Raw genomic sequence first — 27,804 nt, 5'->3', positions numbered from 1 at the left:
CTCCGTGTGAAATGCCTAGTTCTGTGAATTTGCCTGTGTTTGATCCTGTTTTATTTTTGGCCTGATCTGTTTGATTTTGACAACTCCATTGTTCAGATTTCAATCTATCCATCCCAGGATCGAGCATGCGCGCATTCTTCCTCTCCCTAATAAACTGTGAGTACGTTACGCGATTGGGTTCTCCATTCCTGTTTCCAGTCCTGATCCGTGACATAAACAAATGATAGGGTTGAGGTTTACATCATTTTAAGTAAAGGCCAGTTATGTTGCTGCTCTTTGATTTCCATAATCTTGAGGGAAGATCTGCTCGGAGATTTAATTAGAAGAAAGTGCTTGAACATTTTTGGGGATTTCATATCCGAGGTTTAGGCTCTCTCCCCTGTTCTCGTTGCAAGTTTAAAATCCACGGATGTCCTTTTTCCTTATTTTGAGTGTCCGTTTAAGTTTAAATTGATCACATGACCGCTTTTGCCCTCCTCTACAGATTTTCAATTCGCCATTTTGAGGATTTCTTTTACAGTCATCTCCTGTTCTCCTTGCAAGTTCAAAATGCATTTACTAAGCTATAAACTTATCATAATGTGATGTCCAAATTGAGGTGAGGCCACGCTTTCACTCCCGAGTTTGCAAAAAACTCCTTATTTTTCATTTTGAACATGAAAAGGAAGAAAAGTGAGGACAGTGTCAAAATAGAGCTTTGCCAAGCTTTTACCAACAAGACCTTTTCTCAAAGTGTGTGCCTCGATCTTCTCTCACTTTTTTTTATCAGCGATAGCTGACTAATGTTTGTATGCTAAGACTACAAAACTGACTAAAGTTAAGCTGTTTTAATTCGTAAACGCCTACTTTGTGTAGGCTACTTACAATGTACTCACAATGTTTCAACTTTATCACCCACAAATCAAGTCTTCAGTTTATACATCAGAAATGAACAGTAGTGAAAGCTATCTATCAAAAATGCTACACTTCTATTTCCCTATGATCGGCGTCAATGTCAGCTCGCTTGAATTTCATTATATTTTTGAAGGAACGGTAACAAGCAAATGCAATTTGGTCAATTGTGACGGCAACCATCAATTGCAACTATACCAAAAGACAAGTCTTTGTTGCAGTCTGGCACTATTCTTCACGCTATTGTTGCCCTGGCGTTCTCATCTAGAAAAAGAATATTCGTAAGTTGAATTTGCTCGTAAGTTGCTTCCGTGCTATATTTTTTTATGGAATGCATGTTTAAGGTTTATATAAGTATGTTTAAGGCTCGCATAAGTAAATTGTATTGTTTATACTAGAAAATAAATATTTCATAAAATATGTTCTATAATCATAAAGAAAGTTAAGTTTAACTTACTTGTGGAAGATGGGCTTCAAGATTTAGGCTACTTCATCATCCATGGTAGAAAGTGGCCGAAAAAAGCGATCCAACCATTTTCTCAACCGCATCAAGCTTTCCTATTGCACATTTATTTAAAAAAAAAAACGGCTCGCCTCTTCCTTACACTTTACACTAACCATATTGAATGGATGCACGAGATATTAAACAATAAAAATGTCAAAGTTCTTAGCAAACTGGAGATACGGTATCGAATGTTTACACACGAACTAGGAAGAGGAAGCGGATTTCCTTTTCCGGGTGGAAACTGGGTGACCTCTCACAGCACCACGCGGCAGAAAGAAGCACTTGCAAACAGGATATTTTTCGACATCCCGAAAAAAAATGTTCGTATCAACTGTTTTTCGTAAGTTCAATGGTCGTAAGTGGGGGAGTGTCTGTATCTGTTCATCTTTGTAATCGTCATCTTGAATGAACACGTAATCTGAAAATGCGTAAACAACTCTGAGCGGAACTGAAAAATGACACGGCTGTAAAGGTCTTCAGGAGTGCAAGGGCACCAGGTGTGTTTAAAATTTAAAAAAATGTATGTGACTTTATTCATTTTCATGGCTGTTTAAGTCTGCGGCTTTAAATCTGATGTGGCTCGTACAAAGACCAAATTGAGTTTAATTCTTGAATTTGAGCATGCAGCCTTTAATCAGGTGTTCATCAGGTGCGCTCTGTTGGGAATTAAATATCAAAATGTACAGATTACCAAATTCTTCGAATTAGTTATCTGACCCCATTAACCAAACACAACCCACATTCACCCAACAAGTTATGCGCGCTCGTTTCTTGATGGAAAAGATGAACAGGAAAGCATTTCCACACGGGGGCAGATTTATTTTCATTAACAATTTAACTAAGTGTATTCCCATCGAAAACGGCCGAATTATTGTCCTTGGAGTCTCTGGGAAGCCCTCTTCTGAAGTCCTTTAGCTCTCTCCTTATTGGCCCACGTCTCCCCAAAAGATGGTGTGCTGGCTCCTCCCATGGGCGTGCCAAGGAACAACCACGTGGGCTCCACCACCTCCCCGCAATGTCTGGAATGTTCAAAACAACACCAAGCGTTTCTATGTCATCAGGGCCCCTCTGCGTCTGGATGTGCTGATGATCTTATCAGCCTTACGTCCCGTTCCCACCGTTCCTGTAAACAACATTTTCCACCAGGGTGCCCTGACTTCACACCACAGCCCAGCCAGTGAATATCTTTTGCATTAAATGTAATTTGTATTCAAACGTATAAAATCCTTCAGCTCTGTAGTCCGAAATTTAATCTAAAGATGTGCGTTAAGTATTTCTATTAGATTTGTCCTGGCTTACGAAGCACCACTTTTAGTTGTATCAGGAAAATGGCTGAAAAACCTTGCAATGAGTCATTCACCTTAAAGTGGGTACATGTCAATTTAGGTGATTACTGTTAGGAATTAAATATTAAAATGTACCGTTTACCAAATCGTTCGAATTAATTATCTGACTCTATTAACCAAACTCAACCTACATTCACCCAAGAATGCATGCGCGCTCGTTTCTTGATGGAAAAGATGGACAAGAGACCGGCATTTCCACACGGGGGCAGATTTAATTTCTTAAACAAATTAACTAAGTGAACTCCATCCAATATGGCCGAATTAGTGTCGCTCAAGTCTCTGTAAAGCCTCCTCTCTCGATCTCCTACTTCCTTCTCTCGGCCCACGGGTTTTTTTTTCCGCAAGCTGGTGTGCCGGCTCCTCCCATGGGGGTGCCAGGCATGCCCCCATGTGGGCCCCACCATCTTTGAGGAGAGCGTTGCGATGTCTGGAATTAACCAAAACAACACCGAGCGTTTCTACGTCATCAGGGCCTTGTTCTCCAAACATCGCCTGCCGTCCCCCGTCAGAGTCCTGTTATCAAAATTCCCCAGCCAAAACATTCCGCATTCGTAACAGCGTGACCTGAAGCCCACTCAGTGAAAATCTTGCACTCAATAAATGTAACTTGTATTCAATCGTATAAAATCCCTTATAGTCAAATGTATAAAACCCTTCAGTACGTTGTACCGTTTTATCGGTCGATGATTTTAAAATAAACACAGACACAAGTCGGAATCACGTGCACGTTTAAAACTAACCGCGATCGCACATGCACACACCTCACTTAACTTGACATTGAACATCTAACATCTCAAAGTTGATCAAACATCTCTTTAAATCTTACATTTATCTCAAAGTACGAGGTGTATTTCGGGATCCAGGAAGCTGTTTCCATAGCTACCGTTCCCAAGGAAACACAGTAAGAAGCTGTAACAGGGGTTCTGCTCCACCTGAGGTTAATCCTTAGGGAAGATACAAAAGCTGTTGATCTGTTTAGCCAATTTTTTTCCCCAGGTTTTTAATGATGCTCAATTTTCTTGCGGATGTTTTAAGGGAATGGATCTAATGAAGGACACTTCTCTAATGTACCCGTGAAAACCTTAAAAGTTCCATCATTTGAGTCAGTGCCCAGTAACAGCCTGTTGTTTTTGTGTAGGTGTCTTTTGCATGTTATGTCTGTACCTGTGACTCCTTGTTCATGTGAGAGAAAAGTGTGTGGGAGAGATCCGTGATGCAGTATCTGTTGGAAAGCCTGAGGAAATTTAGCTTGTTCTCGAAAAATGAGTAAGCGTGAAAATATACAAACAACCAAACTATCCTTGCTCGGTGCTTGTTTTGTGTATTTAGTGCATTTTTTATTTGAGGTATCTTAAAAGTCATAGCAAAAGCGTTACATTTTTGGGGGGTTAGGGTTACCTTTACCAGTAAAAGGCGTCCCTGCATATGTTTTTGTGTTTGTCATATTAGTGGTTTGGTATCTTGAGGCGTGGCTTGAACTACTTTGCTATCTGACAGCGAGAAAGGGAGTGAGGTGTCAAATTTCAGCTTCAAATGATTACAAGACAATTCACTTGGAGGGAGAGAGAGAGAGAGAGAGTGAGAGCAGGTGAGGTAGGAAAACAGACTAACAAACTGGCAGTGAGACTTGGAAAGTGAGGAAAGGTGTCGGAAGGGACGTCGTGGAGGAGAAGACGATTTCAATCATGATTCTGCAAACTGTCCTCCCACTTCGAGTGCTTGACTCCTTCCACCTGCTTTTTTGCATTTGCCCTGCCAGGCATCTGTCCCATATAGGATCCTCTCTTTTTTAATAGGAACAGACAAACAGAGCAGATTGAGAGGTCATTTCTCTGGAACACAATTTTAAAGTAGTGGAGAGGAGCTGATGTTCAAAGAACGCAGGGATAAAGAGTGATTTCCCTTTGAATCATCGATATCCGCACCCTTCTCCATCTCGAGCTGTTCACTATTTTTTGACTCTCGGAACCTGTTCTCTGTTTCCAGACTTGGACGATGGACAAAAAGTGGATTTTAAAATGGACCGCCTGCAAAGAGAGGATGTTTTTGCTGTTGTAAAAAAGGACTGTTTTCCTCATAGGTTCTTACTCTGAGTATTTTCCTAATCTTATAGGGGCTTTCATGAAACATCGAGGACAAGAAATTATAATTAACTGTTCCTTTCGAGTCGCTCGGAGGTGATGCCAAAGTCGTACGATATGTTTGATGGCAAATCCGGAATCATCGGACGGCCAATCAATGAAAAGAGGTTTCTATGTAAACTCTAACAAAAAGGAACCGACATAAATAGAAATAATGAACTATATTTTTGGCAACAATACTCTCTACCCTCGCAGCGGGAGGGTAGGTGGAAGTTCTGGTGGTCAAGGTACGGGGATAGGAATCAAACAAAAGCTGGGAACCAAACGTGGCTCCTCGGAGGAACTGGCACCGCCACACAACTCCTCTCCGTCCACCTCCTCACATGCCTCCTCTTCTCCTTCCAAGTCCACCTCTCGCTGGCAGCAGCTCCTTAAGTTCTTCGCCAAGAGGAGTGCCTTTCCTGACTGTATTACCTCTAGCCAGGTAACATAATCGTGTATTTGACATACCCTTTGTGAGTGCGGATTGTGTTCAGGAATGGTAGGGATCAGGATGCAAAGTCTGTCATCTTAGATAGGCTTTTGTTTTGGTCTGTCGTTGAAGCAGTAGATATGGATCAAAGTCAGGTTCAGAATAGCGTGAATTCTGGACTAAGGATTAAGAGCTGCATGCTTGAATTTATAAAAGAGACCCATTTTCCTTCTTTTTCAACACAGCGGATTTTAAGCTGCAGGTTTAAACAAAGATAAAAATGAAGTACCGTAACTTTCGGACTATAGAGCGCACCTGATTATAAGCCGCACCCACCACATGTTAAGAGGATAACCGCTTTTGTACTTACACAAGCCGCACCTGTATTTAAGCCGCATGCGCCTACATTAACACAATCACAAATTAACCCAAACCCATGTTTAAATCCCGCGATTGTAACTGAATATAAAGTACACAGTTCAAACACCACAGCCGGCAAAATGAACGGAAAATGATACCGGTACTTAAGGTTTGATGCAGACCTGCAGAGTCCTGTTGAAAGTAATCCAAGGAAAAAAATGTATATTTCCAAAGGTAAGGGTGGGAAAAATATATATCCACTATTGTCCGCTGCGTTCACAAACACGTCTCACCTTTACTCCACTTCCTGTCAGCCCCCGTTGTTTTAACCTCTTTTTTTTGATTCGCCCGTGGAACACAAACCAGAATTAGTCTCTCAAATAAATACATTACAAAAATATACAGTTGCAAATACATATTATACATGGTTACACATATTTACAAAGAAAGACGGTACACCGAGAGAGTTTTCAAAGCTTTAATAACAATGATATAACTTTTCTCCCAAACCGTGCCTGTGACAGATAGCAACACGCTACTAACAACACGCTCGCAACACAGTAGACGAGTCTGTTAAAAAAACATACCGTATTTGTAAAAACCACGGTAAACCCTCCTCATCTTTCTCCTTATAATTGACGCCATCAAAGTCGTCTTCCTCAATATCAGAAAGACACTTTGTCAATAGTCCCACGCTCCCTAATTCCAAAACGCGCTAGCAACACGCGCGCAAGGTAAAGTTTACGTGCAGTAGCTCTGTTTCCTTCTTTATCGGACTGCTCGATTGCTTTTAGCTTGAAAGCCGCGTCATGTGCCTTTCTTTTTGCAATTTGCATGATGACGATATGTTTAAGCTCATTTAATTTGTGCACAAGCTAAGAAATTGCAGTCTTCCTCGGTGCATATATCCACCGGTCTAAATCTTACCTTTTGTACTCGGCCGTTCGTTAGAAAAATTACATAAATTGGCCGCATCACTGAATAAGCCGCAGGGTTGAACGTTTGGGAAAAAAGTAGCGGCTTATAGTCCGGAATTTACGGTAATTCAAGTCCCTTTCATGCATTTTAATCCTGGTGCCAACTGCATTGGCAATCCTGGGGTCCACGCCTATGGCTGCTGAATGCCAAGGCCGCCATGCTCCCGGAGCTGCGTTGTTTTCAGTTATGCTCAGAGTCGTTTACGTCGGCTATGTGTGCTTTGGGATCATGTGACCGTTCAAGATGCCAATTACAAAGACGAGCACATATCGACTACTGTGACGAAAGAAAACACGATTGAGAAGTGTGTCACGTAGAATGTGAGCCCATCTTTCTAGAGGACAGCGCCAGGGCAACCATAATGAGGAGAAAAGTGCCAGATTGCAACACAGAAGGGTCTTTTGTGTTGTTTTTATTAGTGTTTTTTGTGGCAATGGACTGAATTGCGTTTGCTTTTAACCGCCCCACGAGGATTAAAGGTAACTAAAAAGACCTGTCATTGACGCCGATGATAGGGAAAGGGAAGTGTAGCATTTTTGATCAATAACTTCCACTGATGTTGAATTCGGATGTATGAATTGAGGACTGGATTTGTGGGTGAAAAAGGGGAAATATCGTGAGTACTTTGTAAACATGTAGTAAAATACTCTCATACCTCCTGTTTTGCTCCTGTTATGTGTTATATGAATAATGTGCAGTTTGTTTCCAAATATTAAATTGGTGAGGTACAGTATCTGGTTCTAGAGATCAGCAGGGTTGGGTAGGGTTACTTTAACTGGATTACTTTCAATTACTTTTGGATGACTCCAATACCAAATATGCTAATAAAAGACAAAAGAAACTAAATATGAATAAAATGACTCACTTTTGTGCAGGCTTGGGGAGTAACGGAACACATGGAACGGCAAAAATGATGTTGGCAAGCTGTTTGGATTGATTTTTATTTTGTTTCTGTTGCATTTGATGTTAGTTTTGCCGGAGATCAAAGAGATCAAAGCCAGGAGAGAAAGCTTACCACGTGTTGTGAGTCATCATTTTATTCATATTTAGTTTATTTTGTCTTTTATTAGCATATTTGGTATTGGAGTAATCCAAAAGTAATTGAAAGTAATCAAGTTAAAGTAACCCTACCCAAACCCTGGAGATCAGTCTACAGCAGCATCAATACATTATTTTCCAAAATGACTAAGACATTACAATTAAAATAACTACAATTTAATTGTTTTGGAAGCCGTGCCATTATCACAGTAAACGTGCAGAATACAATATTCTAGCTCTAGGTTTAAAATGTTTGTTAATCCTGTCTAAAATGTTACTGAAACTCAAAAATTTTAACCTTTAGTTTTTAATATTGGACACATGCAAAAGAGTTTGCATAGGATTCTAGTTTGTAATGTGGACTGTTATCGTGCACTTTTGTTTGTATTGACTTTTATGAATCGTTTACATCATTGTCACAATCGGCCAATTATGTATCTGTCCTTTGATTTCCACACCCTTTAGATAGATAGATAGATAGATACTTTATTCATCCCCGAAGGGAAATTCACATTTCCAGCAGCATCCCTGGGCGGATTTGTTTTTGTCACATAGTCAAGTCAAGGGGATTACCTCATGTGCAGTCCCTTCTCAAGGTTTCTTCATTTACCTCATGTTGAGGTTTGGAGTTTTTCCTTGCCCTCATGTAGGTTTTAGATCAGGGGATGGTGTCATAATAGTCTGCGGTTTGCAATAGTCTGTGGTCTGTGCAGCCCTTTGAGACTCTTTGTGATTAAGGGCTCTACAAATAAACTTGAGATTCAATAAAAAGAAAATGCTTGTGGGACAGCTTTTAGAACAAATTTGTTGGTTAGGGTTACTTTAACTGGATTACTTTCAAGTACTTTTGGATTACTCCAATACCAAATATGCTAATAAAAGACAAAAGAAACTAAATATGAATAAAATGATGACTCACAACACGTGGTAAGCTTTCTCTCCTGGCTTTGCTCTCTTTGATCTCCGGCAAAACGAACATTTTTGCCGTTCCATGTATTCCGTTACTCCCCAAGCCTGCACAAAATGTAGTCATTTTATTCATATTTAGTTTCTTTTGTCTTTTATTTGCATATTTGGTATTGGAGTAATCCAAAAGTAATCCAGTTAGAGTAACCCTACCCAACCCTGAGAACAAGTTAAATTTTCTTATTGGAAGTTCGGGCTTGCTCGACTGTCCAAGATTCATTGAGGTCTTTTCTCATTATTTTGAGTGCCTACCAGACATAAATCTTGTCATTGACAGAGACTGAAACGGGCAGATAAAATCTCCATCCGCGTAGGTTACTATAGAAAAAAATATCTTATTTTTTAAACCTTACATTACTTCTTTTTACACCTCCTGTTTCTCTATACAAGATGGGTTATTGAAGTCCCATGTGGTTCCGATATTGTGCCATTTACCCCTTTCCCACTCCTTTCACTGTGCCGATGTCTGAATTTTACAAAGACGTTCCTGCTTCCTTTGAAGTACGTTGACTCACCGGAACACTTCTGAGAATGGCGAATTAGTGTCATTATATTATGAGTTCCATGGCTTGCACTACATTGTATGACTGTGAGGCACTGCACGGTCATTAGGTGTTTGTTTGTTTGAACCAGAAAATATGCAACAGTTATTACTGCCCCCGTTTTTCCTGGCTCTGTTGAATTGTCTATGCTGGTATGCTGAATTAATTGCATACCCAAAATGTGAATTTGTATGCAAGATATGATGGATGGTTGCAGATGTTTGTTTACTTGAACCATTTAACGTTCCTGTAAAGTCCATTGAATACTGTCCTTGAAGCATTTGGAGAACATGGACAGTTTTAGTCTCTTTTGAAAGGTAACACACTGAGTTTCCTCCCAAAATGCAATAATCACTGCAAGTGCAACTGACATTGAGTAATTTGGGTTGGAACACACAGAAATAGAAGGTTCTTGTCCTCACCTGCATTTTCTGTTGTTGCAATCAAATGCCTACAGATGAGTGTAGCATGGGCATCTTAACTGGACACCTTCTGGGACAATAGCATAAACCCTAACATGGTCCTAGGTCAAAGTTGATTGCAATCCGAAAAATTAAATATTGTATTTTGCACATTTTCTAAGGGTAGGTTTAGGCATTTCCAATAGTGGCCATTTGGATAATAGCAGTTTACAGCACTAAAACTTTTGCAACTGTTTATTTTATTTGGCCAATTTTTTAGACATTTTGAAAGTGTTGTGTGTTTGGCTTCACTTTCCAGAAGTCAATCAATGATTGTGCACACGTGTGCATTATAAGTGTGTAAAAATGAATCACTTGTGGTGTTACGCACGTTTATTTTGGGGTTTACCGTATTTTGTTATAAGGCGCACCTTCAATGAATGATATATTTTTAAACTTTTTCCATACATAAGGCGCAGCCCATTATAGGGCACTATAAGTGCATGCTGGTTTAAGATCAGGTAATTTTGTAATTGAAATCCTGTGCAGTCCGAGACATTTTTGTGATTAAGGGCTATATAAATAAATGTGACTTAACTTGACTTGGCTACAGTAGAGAACGTAGTTACGTTATGCAACCGTTAGATGGTGCCGTGCTAAAGGGAATGTCAACAAAACAGTCAGATAGGTCAGTCAAACTTTATTAATAGATAACAAACAAGCTTTCCACAATCTTCATTCACTCCCAAAATGAATAAACAGTTGTTTTATTATTTTCTCTGAGGTAAAGCATTTTCGTGACACATCTTTAACATCTTTGAACAACAGCAAGGCATAACATTTTACTTTTCCTCCATTTAGTCAACACGCAAAAAAACGTCTGATATTGTTATGGTAAATTAAACGTTAGTGCAATCGCAATATAGTGACGCTCGTAATGTGCAAAAACAACAAGTGCAAAACAATAACAATAAAGCAATAACATAATAACTGTAAAATGCAAAACGTAAACACACACCACGAAGGACCACCTCTGAATTCTTTAATGTTAAGTTCCCGTGCCAGCACTGTTGCCTTCATTCGAATAGTTATTGTACTGACACTTCTGCTTGCTGCTCTTTGTTCAACAACCCACTGTTCAAGTGTGTCCTCTAACTGTGGCCATCTCGCTTTATTGCCACGGAAACTTTGTTAGTCTTCATTACTTGGCCATCGATTCATTAATGTTGAACTCTCTCGCTGCTGCTCTATTTCCGTGTTCTACTGCGTGACTGATCGCCTTGAGTTTAAACTCTGCGTCGTAAGCGTGTCTCTTGATAGGAACCATTTCAGGTTCTTTATACAAACGCACAAATAAAAGAGAATCGTTGTTTAATATTTCCCAGTATGCACAGCGCACTTCTTCTTCTACGCGAAAAATGGAGTCGGTGGCTGCTTCTCTTAGTTGCGAGACCTTGTAATTCAATATTGATCCATATATAAAGCGCACCGGATTATAAGGCGCATAGTCAGCTTTTTTAAAAAAAAATCAGATTTTATGTGCCCCTTATAGTGCGAAAAATACGGTAATTGAATACATAGTGCATATCATTCTTTCCAGAATTTCATTAGCAAACCAATGTATCTATCATCTTATGGGCTAATGTGGGCTGTCGACCATGAAAGAAGCCTCCTATTAGCTGAGAGCGGTGTCGATAAAAAGATCAGAGGCTAACGGCCATATTGGAAATCATCTGAGGAGTCTGATTGCAACAAATGAAGACATGCTTTCAGACTGTTTTTTTAGTAGCTGTTGGCATTATTGTGTGTTTGGGAGTCAATATATTACACGGATGGGTTCTCTGGATGTGACGAGTCCATATTTGCAGACAATCATCTCATAGGCTGATAACAGTGGACATAGTTGCTGAGCTATGCCGGCTTTATCGATTTCGGGTATCTTGTTTCAGACTGATCCTGATGTTTCCATGGGGGTAGGTTTTGAAACAGTCTTGAATCCCATGGGATTAAGCTTTCCAATCAAACGTGATGTTTTTTAAGTGACTGGTGACATTGTGAGATCTTCGCTTGTCAACAGTCTGCCGGCCAGCTGGCGGTTCATCGGAACATTAAGGGGTTAAAACCTTACCTTGAAGCAGACGTGTGTGATGTTGTGGATGGATGTTGTCACCGTGATGTCCCTGATCAACAATGAGACTGAATCTCTTTATCATCTATTCCAGACCTGTGCGCGTCGGTCATCAAGGGCAACATGTCCTGCATGATTTTTGAAGCTTTTTTCTTCAACTCCGGTGATACAAATGATCAGTTTGTTAGCAAGCTAGCAGGAGCCACCGATATATTATATGTAGAAGACTAGATATGTCAGCGCGCTGTAGCAGCCCGCCTACTAGCATGTCTACGTGGCGGCCACAATGGCCGGGTAAACATACCCTTCAAGGCAGGGGTGTCAAACTCATTTTAACTCAGGGGCCACACGATTGAACAAACATTCTGTCGGACTAGTAGATTAAAGAGAAAGAAAAGAGAGATAAAGAAATAAGAGAAAGAGGAAGGCAAAAGGAGAGAGGGCGGGACAAAGAAAGAAAAAGAGAGGGAGGGAGAGAGCATCTGAAACAAAAGATAAAAATTCGTGAAAGAGGGGGAAAAGAAAGGGAGAGGAAGAAAGAAATACAAAGAGAAATAGAAAGACAGAAGGAGAGAAAAGAGAAAAGAAAGCGCAAAGGGTATGAAGAGAGAAAAAGAAAATAGAGAAAAGGAAAAAAGGAAGTTAGAGCAAAAGAGGTTAACAGACACAAAGAGAGAAAGAGACAAAGAGCAACAAAGGAAGAAAAAAAGAGACACAGAGAGTGAAAGAGACAGAGACAGAGTGGGAGAAAATGGGTGGAAAAGAAAGAGAGAGAGAGAGAGAGAAATACATACAAGTACAGTGTCTTTGTGAGAGGCACATGACATCAAGTTGACATATTTCAACCTGCAGCTTGTTTTGCTCTTGCGCTTCTCTGAGTGTTGTCTTGCGGGCCGGAAATCCCTCAGCGGGCCTTATCTGGCCCGCGGGCCGCCTGTTTGACACCTGTGCTTTAAGGCAATGTATGTACAATGAAAAAAAAAATCGTAACTTGCTCATTTTGCAAACGATTTTCATGCAGGTAACTGTTTTGTCAACATCAACTTGTGCTTTTATTACAGAAAACTAATTTAAAAAAATATAAAAACTGAAAAAGGCTTTTTTTAATCAAAAACCTACAATTTATAAACAATTATAGAAAGGACAAAAAAATGCTTTTACATTTTAACATTGTAGTCAAGTCATGTTTAATCACAGAGTCTCAAAGGGCTGCTCAGATCAAAGACTATTGCAAACTATTGTTACAGACTATTATGACACCATCCCCTTATCTAAAACCTACATGAGGGCAAATGATACACATATTATCAACTTAAACAATAGATTATTCATATGCTATAGAGTAGAAGTGTGTTTTAAGCTTAGATTTAAACATTTCCACTGAGGTTGAAGATCGAATCTCAGGGGGAAGAGCATTTTCACAGCACCGGGGCCCGAATGGAGAACCCTCTCGAAACTGCGGATTTCTTCTTGGCTCTTGGGATCACTAGTAGACCAGCATTTTCAGAGCGAAGGCTACCGACCGGAACATAGGGGGAAATTATATCTGAAAGATATGAGGGAGCAAGTCCATTGTACATGAAACTCATTGAAAAAAACTACAGTGGAACCTCGGTTCTCGACCATAATCCGTTCCAGAACCCTGTTCGAAAACCGATTTGGCCGATCACCGAAAATTTTTGCCATTAAAAGTAATGTAAAATCGTTTTAATCCGTTCCAACACCCTGAATGTTAAACATGAAGCTAACCCAGGCTAATCGTACGTTCGCGTTCCGTACGAAAGATTACGCTAACACGAACGTGTAAAAATAAAAAAAGGATTATGAATAGGATTTCTTACCTTTGTGGTGGACGGTGGGGAGAGAAAAATCCTCAAAAGTTTTTCAACCTCCTCCAAAACTTGCGGCAGTTGCTTGCTTATAGCGCTAACTTCCTTAGCCGCATCACTCGATTTCACAGCCTCCTTATTCTTTACTATCGTACTGATAGTAGATTTAGCCATGCTGTATTCACTAGTAAGATCGGAAATTCGTACACCTCTTTCATATTTAGCTATTGTGTCATAGCTGAACTTGTTTTTTTTTTTCACCTGTCCTGCTTGCACCGACCTTCTTCGGAGGCATAACTAGGGGCTAAAACACCCGTACGCCGCTCAGCATCGCACCCTAGCGTACGGGCGTTCGAACTCCGATTTTTTGACCGAACAGCGAAGCAACAATTTCTCGAAATTTTTGGCCGGACACCGATTTGTCCGAACTGAGAGGCGTTCGAAAACCGAGGTTCCACTGTATTCACAATTCAAAATCAGTTTGAGAGGATATTTTAAGCCTTTTTTTCAAACTTGTGTAACTTTTTTCACATTTTTTTATTTTTATTTTGCAAAGCAAGGTAAATGAAATACTTTAAATATGTCCACATAACCGAATATAGTGACCCGCCAGTCTAGGCTAAAAAGACAATAAAAATGATGTATGTATAAAAGTATTTAAAAAAGAAAAAACACAAAGTTAAAGAAAGGTATTCATTTTTATTCTGATGTCTATGGGTCAAGGGATCCCAGTTCGAATCCCGGCTCGTCCGTGTTACATGTCGAAGTGTCCTTGGGTAAGACACTGAACCCCTAATACCCTCAATAAGCAGATTAGCGCCTTACATGGCTGCAAGGCCGCTATTGGGAAATGTAGAGCACATTGTAAAGCGCTTTGGGAAGTCATTGACTTGAAAAGCGCTATAGAAATGGAGATCATTTCATTTCATTTACTGAAGTGACCATATACAGTAGGGTGGTCCTTATTTTTCGACTTTTAAAATTTCATGCTCTGACCCCTTGAATATGTTCCAATATATACAAAACGTAATTAGGCAAAGTTTCATCAAAATCAAAGGATATTTAGAGGTCGCTCAAGGCCTCTGAAATTTTGGTATGAAAAATAAGGATTTTTCGCACATTATATCAGACCTAGTGTACAAAGTTACTTGTAACTTTTCTTGTGTTACAATTATAAGCAATGGACTGAAATTGGATGTTCTAAAACGCCGTACACATAGGGTTAAGATTTCCGTTTTTTCTCGAAAATTGCCAAAATTTTACCATTTTGGGAAATTTCAAAGTCGTTGAGCTACCTCTAAATATTATCCAAATTGTTCAAAATTGCACACAGTGTGTTTTTATCGATATAAGAACATATGCGGGGGGTCAGAGCCCAATATTTCAAAAAAAAAAAATTCGACCCCCATTAAGGACCACCCTAATATACAGTATGGTCACTTGCCACATGAAGGGTTAAAACAGTTCTAGAAACCCTGAGAGAGAAGCGTTTTTTTTCTTGTACTTCCACCTTGTAAATCAAGGGAAGGGAGGCTGGCAATGTGACCAGCCTTATTTTGATAAAACATTGTAATAATGTAAGTCACCAATGAACCGTAGCCACTGAAGCTCTCAACAAGATTAAATCAAAAATCGAGCCAAAAACATTATTCCAGCTTTCCGGGACTATGGAACGGCGTTGGTCGCATCCTTGGAAGCCCAATGAGACGGCATGTTCTTTTTGATTTTTCGCGCTGTGTCCTCATGTACTGCAGGAGTCTGATAGTTTGAACCGACTACCTTAGGTTCGCAGTAGGCACGCTAGTCAAAGGGGCGTGATCTATTCTAGTCTTCTGTACATGCTGTATCTTTGGGAAGGAGCTTGGAATCACCTGTATTGGAAAAGAGAAACCTCAAATATCTGGTAGGACATGCGACTATTGAGGACTTGAGTGACCAGGTCTGATCTATTCTATAATTCCAAGCGAAGTGAGATCATATTGCATCAAACATTCTACTGTTCTCAAATATATTTTATACGAGTTAGTGCGTGTGCGGCACAGTTCTAAGGTCTTGGAAACATCCTGTGTGGGTTCCAATCCAGCTACCAAACTTCCTGTGCGGAGTTTGCATGTTCTCCCCGTGCTTGCGTGGGTTTCCTCCCACATTCCAAAGACATGCATTTCAGGTGGATTGGCCGGTCCAAATTGTCCCTAGGTGTGAATAAGCGAGCGAGTTGTCTGTCCCTGTGTGCCCTGCGATTGGCTGGCAACCAGTTCAGGGTGTCCCCTGCCCACTGCCCGATGATTGCTGGGATGGGCTCCAGCATCCCCGCGACCCTACTGAGGATAAGCGGTGCAGCTAAGGAGATGAGATGAGATATTACATGAAATTAAATCAAAAGATGAAAAAGAAACTATATGAAACAGTAATAGCATTCTCTCTGAAAATGCAGGTGTACTAGTGATCCCAAGAGCCAAGAAGAGAGCTGCAGATTGAAGAGCATTCTCTGTTTGGGCCCCCATGTTGTGGAATGCTCTGCCCCCAGAGATTCGATCTGCGACCTCAGTGGAACTGTTTAATTCTAGGATTAAAATTCACACTTCTATTCTATAGCATATGAATAACCTATATTTCCTGTTGACGATATCTGTGTATTAATTGTTATTGCAAGATCAATTGCTGCCTGGTCATCCTGAAAGGGGGATTACCTCATGTGCAGTCCCTTCTCAAGGTTTCCTCATTTTCCTCATGTTGAGGTTTTTTAAGTTTTCCCTTGCCCTCATGTAGGTTTTAGATCAGGGGATGGTGTCATAATACAGTAGTCTGTGGTTTGCAGTAATCTGTGGTCTGTGCAGCCCATTGAGACTCCTTGTGATTAAGAACTGTACAAATAAACATGACTTGACTTAAAAAAAAAAAAAAGAAACATAAAAGACCAGAATTACTCAGAAGTCTGAGTGAATAATTCTCTCTCCGTGTCTCGCTGTCTCTGTCTCTCTCCATGCCTGTCTCTCTCACTTTCTCCCTTTTACTCTGTCTCTCTCTTTCCCTCTCTCTGGCTCTCTCACCGTGTCTGTGTTTCCCTTTCTGTCTCTATTTCTTTCTTTCAGTCTCTTTATTTATTTTTGTCTCTCCTTCTCTCTCTCCTTCTTTTTTACTGTCACCGTCTCTGTCTCTTTCTGTCTCTCAGTCTGTCTATCTCCATCTTTAACTCTTCCTGTCTGTCTTCTATTTTGCTCCGTCTGATTCTTTAAACGATAGCAAATAGCCAAGTATACCGACTTTCAAATACCGCGTTAAAAAACACCCTAATCTTGCAGTTTGCCTGCGTTTTGTTTTTTGTTTTTTAAATTTCAGACAAGATGTAATTATGGCTGCATTTGTGAGTGGATTGTTCCTGATTTCGAGCCCTACCTAACTTATAATCATGGATGTAGCATTCATATCAAACTTCCGCGGCCCTCGCTGATGTTACACCAGTATATTAAGATGGGGGCCTCAAACTATCGTCAGTCAGGCCGCAAATTTGAGACCCTCGCTATAAATGCTTGACATATTAGACACATGTAGAAATGAGTAAAAATATATACCGTAAATTCCGGACTATAGAGCGCACCTGATTATAAGCCGCACCCACTACATTTCGGCAGGAAAACCGATTTAGTACATACACAAGCCGCACCTGTATATTAGCCGCAGGCGCCCACATTGAAAAAACGCAATACAATCACGAAATAAACCCTTACCCGATACAGTCTAAAAAACACAGCCGGCATAATGAACTGAAAATGATACCGGTACTTAACATTTAATGCAGACCTGCAGAGTCCAGGTGCCCGTTGAAAGTAATCCAAGGAAAAAAGTGTATACTTCCAAAGGTAAGGGTGGGAAAAATATACATCCACTATTGTCGGCCGTGTCCACAAACACGTCTCACCTTTACTCCACTTCCCGTCAGCCCGCGTTTGCCCCGCCCCTTCTTTCTCATTTTCTCGTACAAAACATATCAGAATAAGTTTCTAAAATAACAACATTACAAAAATCTACAGTTGCAAATACATATTATACATGGTTACACATATTTACAAAGAAAGACGGTACACCGAGAGAGTTTTCAAAGCTTTAATAATAATATTATAACTTTCATCCCAAACCGTGCCTGTGAACGGTAGCAAAACGCTACTAGAAACACGTTCGCAACACAGTTAACAGCTCTGTTAAAAAAACATACCGTACTTGTAGTAAGCACGGTAAACCGCCCTCATCTTCCTCCTTATAACTGACGTCATCAAAGGCGTCTTCCTTCGATGTGGGAAAGAGACTTTGTCATATACACGTGGTCCCACGTTCCCTCATTTAAATACACGCTAGCATCACGCTCGCCAAGTAAGTCCTATATCGGACTGCTCGACTGCGTTTCGCTAGAATGTTGCGTCATGTGCGTTTCTTTTTGCAATTTGCATGATGAGGATATGTCTACGCTAATTTAATTTGTGCACAAGCTAAGAATTTGCAGTTTAAATCTTATCTTTTGTACTCAAGCGCCGCTGGCGGCCGTTAGAAAAATGACATAAATTGGCCGCATCACTGAATAAGCCGCGGGGTTGAAAGTTTGGGAAAAAAGTAGCGGCTTATAGTCCGGAATTTACGGTAGGTTTCCTGAAAGTGTTATGTAAAAGTTTACATGTATTACTTATTGTAAAAAGCTTTCTCAGAGGCTATATGAGTTTTTAAAAGCAGTATTACTTGAGTAAAGAGAAATACTGCTATACCGACTAAAACCTTCAGTTATTGATTTGATACTTTCCATTGACTGGTTTTATCCTTAGGAAAGCACTGTTGCATTTTTAATGCATGAAAAGTGCTACTTAGATAAATGCGATCAAGGATAAGTGGTTCATGGATGGGGGAATGATTGATTGTGTCACTGCCCAATATATTTAGTGAAACTAATGGGACTGAAGATACTTTCAGTTGGCCTCTTGGATTGTGGCCCCTCCCTCCTCCAGACATTTGGAGAAGTGGGTCTTTAATCAACCTTTAATAATAACAGATTCCACCTCATTTTTGCTTATTGCATTCATACCATGTATCTGTGAAAGCTAGATTTCATTGCTCACTATTATTTTATTTTTTTCAACACACAAGTCTTTTATAATTTGTACACATATATGTATACTCGCACAGTATGTCACAAAAGTGAGTACATCCCTTACATTTTCAGATAGATAGATAGATAGATAGATAGATAGATAGATACTTTGTTCATCCCCGAAGGGAAATTCACATTTCCAGCAGCATCCCTGAGCTGAGAACAATCGAGAACAATCGAAAATAACACGGGAGCTGCTGGAGTGGCTGCCATTCGTGAGATGTCATCATTATGTTTGAACAACAATGAAAAAACATTGCTTTGACTAAATATATGGCAGTGTGTGTAAAAATACTCCAAAAATAGCAATTAGTAGCTAAACCCTTGGCAAGAAAAAAGTGAGTACACCCTTAAGTAAAAGTTCCTAATGTTCAATGTTTTGAGTGGCTACCATCATTCTGCAGAACCACTTTAATCCCCCTGGTCATGGATTTCACCAGAGTCTCACAAATTGCCAGTGGAATGCTCTTCCACTCCTTCATGACAATTGTCTTTCTTAATTACTCACTGATTTACTTTGTGGCAACATGGCGCGACCACAAACACAGAACAATCAAAAGGGTGATGTGGTTTCAGTCGGGCCTTTCAGATTAGATGCATTTCTTATGTATACCCACGATACACATGGCAACTTCGGACAAATACATTTACTTCGGACCACGGGAAAGTTTAATGAGAAGTGGCTGTCCGACGAATGTTGTGTGGAAAAAATATTTGTTTGTTTTTTGTTTTGCTTGTTTTAAGTTTTTGTTTGTTGTTTTTTGTCAAATTGGTCTTAAATTTCATTTCTAAATGCATTAAAAGTCTAGAAAAGTTTTGAATTTAACTTGCCTTAAGCTGTAGGAAACCTTATTCTGTATATAAATATAATGTGTATATATATATAAATACACACACTCCCAGACCACTTTATTAGGTACACCATGTTAGTAACGGGTTAGACCCCCCTTTGCCTACAGAATTGCCTCAAATCTTCATGGCATAGATTCAACAAGGTGCTGGAAGCATTCCTCAGAGAGTTTGGTTCATATTGACACGATGGCATCACACAGTCGGCGCAGATTTGTCCGCTGCTCATCCATTATGTGAATGTCCCTTTCCATCACAACCCAAAGATGCTCTATTGGATTGAGATCTGGTGACTGTGGAGATCATATGAGTACAGTAAACTCATTGTCACGTTAAAGAAACCAGTCTGAGATGATTCCAGCTTTATGACATGACGCATTATCCTGCTGAGAGTAGCCATTAGACGTTGGGTCCATTTTGGATATAACGGGATGGGCATGGTCAGCCACAGTATTTTGGTAGGCAGTGGCGTAATATTCTTAAGAGTGCTAAGAAAATATTCCCCGCAGTATTACAACACCAGCCTGATCCTTTGATAAAAGGCAGGATCGATCCATCGTTCATGTTGTTGACGCCAAATTCTGACCATACCATGTCCAATTTGTATTGTACAATTTTTATGAGTTTTCGAGAATTGCAGTTTACTGGGCTCAAAATTCATTAAAGGTTGGGAGCAATGTTCCCTGTCATTTTCCAGGGGTCTGAGCGTTCACACAAAGTCGGTGAGCAACGCTCGAAACAACAGTGAGCAACGGCAATCCCAAGTGTGGCAACTAAGCCATTATCAAACATGTCCAAAACTTGCTGAGTTTCCGGGAATGCAAAATTATTTTTCTCTTTTGAATGAATTGACTCATGTACTATTGCAAAGGTTGTTCTTACAAATCTTTCACAAGATATCCATTTCTTTTTATTTCCTGATATATTTTGTCGCATAATATTAACATTTTTGGGGGCTTATTTAGTCGGTTGCAAGATACAGAACTGTACATAATCATATTTTTTAGTGGAAGTACAATGTTGGCAACAAGATTGACTTGATGTCATTGGAAATTATTTGAATGCAACACAAACTTTTTCTTCTTTTTTCCGTGTTTTTTTTCTACTTTTTAAAAAATTCCTTTAAAAAAAGTCTCATTGTGTTTATTTTTTCCGAGCTGTTACTTTTTTGTTTTTGTTCTCTATTTACTTTTTTTTCCTACGTTTCTTTTTTCTGTCTTTTTTTCTAAATTTTTCCTCCTTTTTTTTCTCTTCCTTTTGTTTCTTTTTTTCTCAGCTTTTCACTACTTTTCATTTTGGTATTATTTTCTTTTTTGTTCTATTTCCCCCCCTTCCTTTTAGTCATTTTGTGCACAATTTTAGAACATATCTGGTCGTGTAGGGATTAAAGAAGCAAAAACAACCTGAAGAGCCATTTGGGACCCGAAAGAGCCGGTCCTTTTTAGCGAGCCGAGCCGAAGAAGCCGGTTCTCGACAAACTCTACTAACTTTACTCAACTTCGTTCTACTTCGACTCGACTTCAAAATACCGCATTTAGGACACAATGTCTGGGGAACCCGTGTATTTTTACCTTCATGCACTGTAACTTTGACTTAAGTCGCTTCTTAATGAGTAATTTTGAGCCCTCATTTTTGTGCGCTGGCTATATTTTCTTGTGTGCTGAGAATGTGCGAGCAGTGCACAATTGCGGAAGAAGCTTAGAGGGAATACTGGTTGGGAGCTAAGTGGATGTTTGGTGAATGTGTTCTTGACTCTAGGTTCCTCCCACTAGGAGGATATGGCTTCAATATATGTAGATAAAGATAGATAGAATTAACTATCATCAAGCAGTTTACATTTTTTAATATGAAGTTGTCTAGCCTGTTTTTTTGCGGATTCTTGAAAGTTGTGGGAGTAAAAGAAATAGGTCTACAGTATCATGAATGTCTCCTATTTTGCATCCTTATTTCATGGCAACTTACCTTATCTCAGGCAGTATTTCTGTGTTAGCTTCATTTAGCAATGCCGTATGATTTCCCTATTCTTCCTGCTCATCTTCCCTTCCTGACCGAGCAGCTAGCCTGCAGCATCGGCAGCACTTTACATGGTGAAACCCTACATTCACTGCCACACTATACGAACCTTTCACTCAGTTGTGTTTTCTCTACATGGATGCTTCTTTAGAATATCCCTTGTCTCTGTTTATCTATGGCCTTTGTCTTGAAATAACCACTGACATATATTAATTGACATTATAGATTTGGACCTTAAAGCCATTACTATATGTGAATAATATATGTAAATGAGTAAGGAATGATGATTTTTAAATACCAAATAGCTAAATTATGGAAATACTCTAAAAAATGTAATTATGAACCACTGGGAGCAAAAAGAAAGACATGAAAAAAAAACCTGTGTCAAAAACATAACCTCATAAACTCAAATTACAAAGAAAACAACGGAAAAATTCAGCAGACATAATTGAATTAAATTGTCTTTATTGCCATTGATAACAACTGAAACATTGTATGCAATTAAATTGAACATGGTCTCATCTCTTTAGCTGCACCGCTTATCCTCAGTAGGGTCGCGGGGCTGCTGGAGCCCATCCCAGCAATCATCGGGCAGTGGGCAGGGGACACCCTGAACTGGTTGCCAGCCAATCGCAGGGCACACGGGGACAGACAACTCATTCGCTCATTAACACCTAGGGACAATTTGGACCGGCCAATTTACCTGAAATGCATGTTTTGGAATGTGGGAGGAAACCGGAGTGCCCGGAGGAAACACACGCAAGCACGGGGAGAACATACAAACTCCGCACAGAAAGTCTGGAGCTGGATTTATACACACGCAGGAGGTTCCCATGACATGAACTGTGCCGCACATGCGCTAACCACTGCGCCGCCGTGCTGCCATTGAACATGGTATTAAAGGGTAATCACGTAATAAAGACAATAAAGAGAAAAATAAAAGACTTACGGGATAGATAGGCAAACAATATTTACAACGTAGTGCTTAGAAAACAGTCTTAAGTTGTTATATTAGTTTTAAAATGAAAAAATAGTGCAGTGTAACAACTGTCAAAACTGTCAACATGACAATAAAAAGATACAACTATAGCCCGCCGTTTCACCGTCTCAGAAACACTTGAGAAAATCAATGTCAATTGTTCTTAAACGCCACCATGAAAGCAATTTATCAATAACATTCAAATAGCCACCAATGTTTGTGGGCCTGAGATCTTCTGAGAGGGACCAAAGCAAGATAAGAAAGTGTGCATTACTCACCATGCGTGGTGCTGTGGTATATTTTATCCGGGTAGCTCCCCGTTAGCGCCGTGACTGCCGAGGGCTTTCCTGTTTCGTTTGTCCCCAGTTGACGTTCATCGGCTGCCCACTGTGTGATGTTTGGCCTGCTAGCCTGGCGTTGGCGCCGGTTTTGCCGTGTCCCTTGGTTTAATCCTGGCAGGCTTTGCGTTTATTGCCCTCACCGTTACCGCTTTTAGCTGTTGGTTCCTGGTTAGCTTGGCTAATCACTGTGTTTTTTAGTCGGACAGCCTTGGATATATGTGAAATTATAAACAAATGATATCATTACATTTTACATTTTAATTACCGGTACTGTATATCATTTCACATGTTATTTCCGCAAGAGGGCGCTCTAGGCCTGTGTTGAAGTTTCAACCTTGCCCTGTTGTGGGTGGACATTTTTCGACGCGGAAAGAGGAAGGAAAGCGGCTTATCGTCTTGGAGGAGTGGTTTAACGGCAAATTTGAGACAGAGGATGAGTATTTCTTTTGATATAGTGTTATGGAGTGAAGCTGAGAGTTTGGTAATTGTTATTTATACTAGAGTTGTCTTAATAACTCTTAAACTGTTACGTCGTTAGACACGCTTGAATATGTCACCAAGATATGTATGTGCGATTATTGTTGGTATACCTTACATTTATGCAGACCCTTATTTTAAATTTCCTTTCAAGATGACATGTTTGGTTTTGGTGTTGGGGATTATCAAATAAATGTGCCCAAAAAATGTGACATAGATTTTCGTGTGGGATTTATACACTAGAGATCAAAATTATCTGTCAACGCCTATTTAACTGGGATTCCAACTGCTAGATGCTGGGCCGTTGTAAAGTGACTGAAAGACCCCAGCAGCAGGTTCTCCAGATGAAAACCAAAGGGATTAGCCATAGCAAGACAAGTTGATAATTCCATATCTGTGATTTCAAAAACATTAAATCCTTACAAAACCACAAAGTCATACAAGTCACCCAAGTAAGCTGGCTGTCCACGGAAGACAAATGCAAAAGAAGACAGATCACGGCAGAGGAGGTCAATGGGTAATCGTTTCTACACTGCAACTGGAATTGCTCGCTAGTTCAGTAGTGAACATGGTAAGGATCTGTCTCGCCGTACAGTGTCTTGCCGTTTAAGAGCATTTGGACTGAAAGACCACACTGCACTGACCAAACCTCTCATTAGCAAAAAAAACTCAAAAAGCTAGACTGTGCTTTGCTGAGGAGGATGTGGTGTGGACAGAAAAAAACTGGTCTAGAGTTTATCTAACAAGAACAGCACTGGACTCTTTATGATTCTTTCACATTGGCTGAGAATCATATTTCTCGGTTACCTACAGTATATATTAGCTATGCCTGGTCACTGTCATGCGCACAGGACCAGGGAAGCCCCTAATTGGCCAGTCCGGGAAGTAAGACAGCCCATTGAAGTAGTAGAGAGAGGAACAGGCTCAGAGCAAAAGACAGAGCTTGCAGACATTAGAGAAGCTAAGAAAGAGAATTAACTGACCATGGATGTGATCTAATGTCAAGTTTTTAACGTCAAGGATATACTTCAAGCTAAAAAAAAAAAGTGTTTTCTTTTTATAATTTTCCTCGCTGCAAGATATGTGTTTTTAGCAAGTGGTTGTGGTTCCCTTCTGGAATATAAATTGATCACAACGGAAGTGGAGCAAGGAAGATTTGGGAAACAAAGCCGGAGTACATTTCAACCTCCTACTGAGCAATTCCATTACCTGAGAGATTTAAAACTGGAGCACAATCTATTTGTGGAAATTCAAAGAAATGCCGTCCTTTGGAATCTAGAAGATTTTAATTGTTTCTTTCTGGTCTGTTCAGGTGTAGAGACTCAAAGGAAGCTTCACTCTGTCAAGGTCTTTCCTCGTTTTCTTTTTATAGTATTTTTGATCTTATGACATTGTAACCGACATCAAAGTTGAGATGGTTTTGTGTTCTAATATCCCTCTTAAACACATCATTTCTTAAAACTAGTCAAAGGAACATGCTTGAAAAAGGTCCCTTTAAATATAGATTTGCTTTATCTTGATGTAATTAGACACGTGAGGAGGACAAGTAAAAGTTCAGTCGTGCAATGCACGGAGATTTGGGTTGTTCTTTGATGGCTTGACCTAGATGATGTGGACACAAGTGATTCTGGAGAGCTGCTGTATTGTCATTGCAGCAAAGGCGATGATGCGTTTAAAGAGGAAAAGGGAAGACGAGTGACAGAAGACTGTTTGAGGTGTTTACAAACATCTCAGATACTGAGAAAAAGTAGTTGGTTACAGTTACTTGTTCCTTCACTTAAAAAAATTGCTCATTACTGAAACCCAAAAGTTGCGTGTTACTCTGAAAGTAGTAGTTACAAATTACCATAGATATTCACATTGAAGCCCACCCCCTAAAACTGTTTAGAAATAGCCTCATAATAAAACAAATATAAGAAAACATGTAGACCAACCTGTGGAAGTGTTGAACCCTTCATATTCTTGAGCGCTTCCAAATTAACACAGCCCTGACACTCCATATCCAATTTGTCTCAAGCCACAGAGATTACCTCCATTTCTGGGTGATGTCTATAATGTTTTGTTGTTTTCTCTAGGGAAAAAACTTTTACAAACAAAAAGACTAAAATTTAGCTCTTTTACTGTAAGCTATGCGCTCAATTGCCCCATTGATTTTGTTGTTCCTGTAAAAGCCACACCCCTCGCTACTTACTGCCTACGATTCGTTACTGGTGAGATACAACCAAATATGTGCATATAAACTCACCCCTTGATTTCAGCATCTTATTTTATAGTTTTAAACACTGCTCAGATGTGATAATATACGGTAGGGAGAATATCAGCAGGGAGAAATTACACATTCTCGTGCTTGAGACGTAATTGTTCAGTTGTCTTTTGAGGGTAGATAGAGTATAACACGCCCACCCCCTCCAACCTACACTGTTGCTGGCGGATTAAGGGTTGTTTGTTGCTTCTTTAGCGAGTAAACACAGTCAATAACTACAAAATACTATAATCCAGAACCTGCTTTTAAAAATTTGTGGAGTAACGTATCATGCCGTAACGACAGGTGAGCGCCTTACAGTACTCTTTCCTTTGTAACACGTTATTCCAACCACTGCTCAGATATGACTACTTACTTCCATAGCCATGAATTCTGTTGTAGCCCCAAAAAGCCCAGCGGCTCTTCTAAGGGCAAATCTGGCAAAGGGAAGGTCAAGTCCAGCAAAAACCACAGTCACTCGAAGCATAACCAGAAATTACTGCAGACAACTCATATACAGCGTTCTCCCCAACACTTAACAAACCGCTCTAGTCATTCGCCAAAACAAGGATGCCGCTCACCCAAACTTCTTCCTTCACCTTCACCTAGCTATTACCACATCGCTCCACCATCTCCATGTCATCAGCTAGCTCAACCATTACAAAACTATCATTTGCTGCCACCGTCACCAAATCATTTGCTCCACTCGACAAGCCACAATCAAATCTGCCTCTCGCCAAGCTATCGCCAACTGAAGCATTGTTCTCCAAGCCAGCAACAGTTGCACCAACCAACCTCACCAGGTCGACCCGTTTCCTCCCCATCATCGCATCAGCTCTACCACTACCATCAGCAGCAGCTAGCCGAGACGCATTCAAAAAATGCATTGTTCCAAGAGTACCAGCATCAATATCCTCCCCCTCTGCCGCACTGCTCACAGTCACTTTCTATCCATCCATTTCACTCGCCACAAATACCGTTATGTTCAGTCCTGCCCAGTTGTGGGTGGAGCACTTTGCCCACACATTTGGCCAACAGGACTTCCAGAGGAAATTTCCCAAACTTCTGCGACACTGTGACAAAGAGTCCCTCAAAGAGCAAAACAAACACAAAGGCTGCAAATACACCATGGCCCAATGATTCCTACATGTGGAATTTCTGCCCTTTGGAGGCGCCCTCTCACTTACACCAGTTTCCACAAATTCAAGCTCATGTGCAGGTAGGTTGAGAAGTATTCATCTTAACAAGTGAAAATGTATCTTCGAAACTTGTATTATTATCATTTTGGGCTATTTTGTGGTGGACAGTGGTTGAGTGGTTAGCATGCCATCCCTACAGTTCACCGGACACGGGGTCATTTCCTCCTACCAGCCTCCCTGTGCGGGGTTTGCATTTTCTCCCTGTGCCTGTGTGGGTTTGCTCCGGGCTCTCTGTTTTCCTCCCTTATTCTAAAAACATCCAAATTGCATTCTGGGGATTGGGTTTGATAAAGATCATGTTCTTTGCAAGTAGAGTAGGCAAAAGCGGCATTTAGGAGCCAGAGCGAGTACAGTACTTTGTACTGTAATGCAGTTGAGCCCGCAGTGATTGATGCAGTGACATGTTTTCTCCCGAGGGAATACCAAAGATAAGTTAACAAGGTAGTATTTACTAAATCACAAACACTTTTCTGTTGCTAAGACCTCAGATGGGACGGGCCTGAGTCTTCAATAATGTGATTAGCTCAGCAGTTATAATTTTATTACTGTCAAACTCTACCTGATTAACTTGGAAGGCAAATTAGGTTTGAGGAAGCACAGTTATCCAAGAGGATACAGTATACAGTGGAACCTCGGTTCTCGAAAACCGATTTGTTCGATCACCGAAATCATTTTTCCCATTAAAAATAATGTAAATCGTTTTAATCCGTTCCAACACCCTGAATGTTTACCTTGAATGTTTAACGTAAATATAAAGCTAACCCAGGCTAATCGTACGTTCGCGTTATCGTAATCTTCCGTACGAAAGATTACGCTAACGTGAACGTGTAAAAATAAAAAAAATCAGGTCGTTTACAAGTCATTTAGCACCCGGGTCTCCACAACAAGTGGTGAGTGGTTCATTGGAAAGGGGGCTCCGTTCCAACACCCTGAATGTTGGGCTCCGTTCCAACACCCTGAATGTTTACCTTGAATGTTTAACATAAACATAAAGCTAACCCAGGCTAATCGTACGTTTGCGTTATCGTAATCT

At 40.2% G+C, this 27,804-nt stretch overlaps 1 protein-coding gene across 1 annotated transcript in view; it reads left to right on the top strand.

Moving 5' to 3' along the window:
* LOC148355402 (disks large homolog 4-like) overlaps positions 1 to 27,804 on the top strand; it is a 177,580-nt gene that overhangs the window by 57,470 nt on the left and 92,306 nt on the right. The window lies entirely within an intron of this gene.

The sequence above is a fragment of the Urocampus carinirostris genome, chromosome 12 (genome assembly GCF_059441175.1).
Source record: "Urocampus carinirostris isolate Australia breed hairy pipefish chromosome 12, RoL_Ucar_1.0, whole genome shotgun sequence".
Classification (NCBI taxonomy): Eukaryota; Metazoa; Chordata; class Actinopteri; order Syngnathiformes; family Syngnathidae; genus Urocampus; species Urocampus carinirostris.
This window is presented reverse-complemented; position numbering and strand designations above follow the sequence as displayed.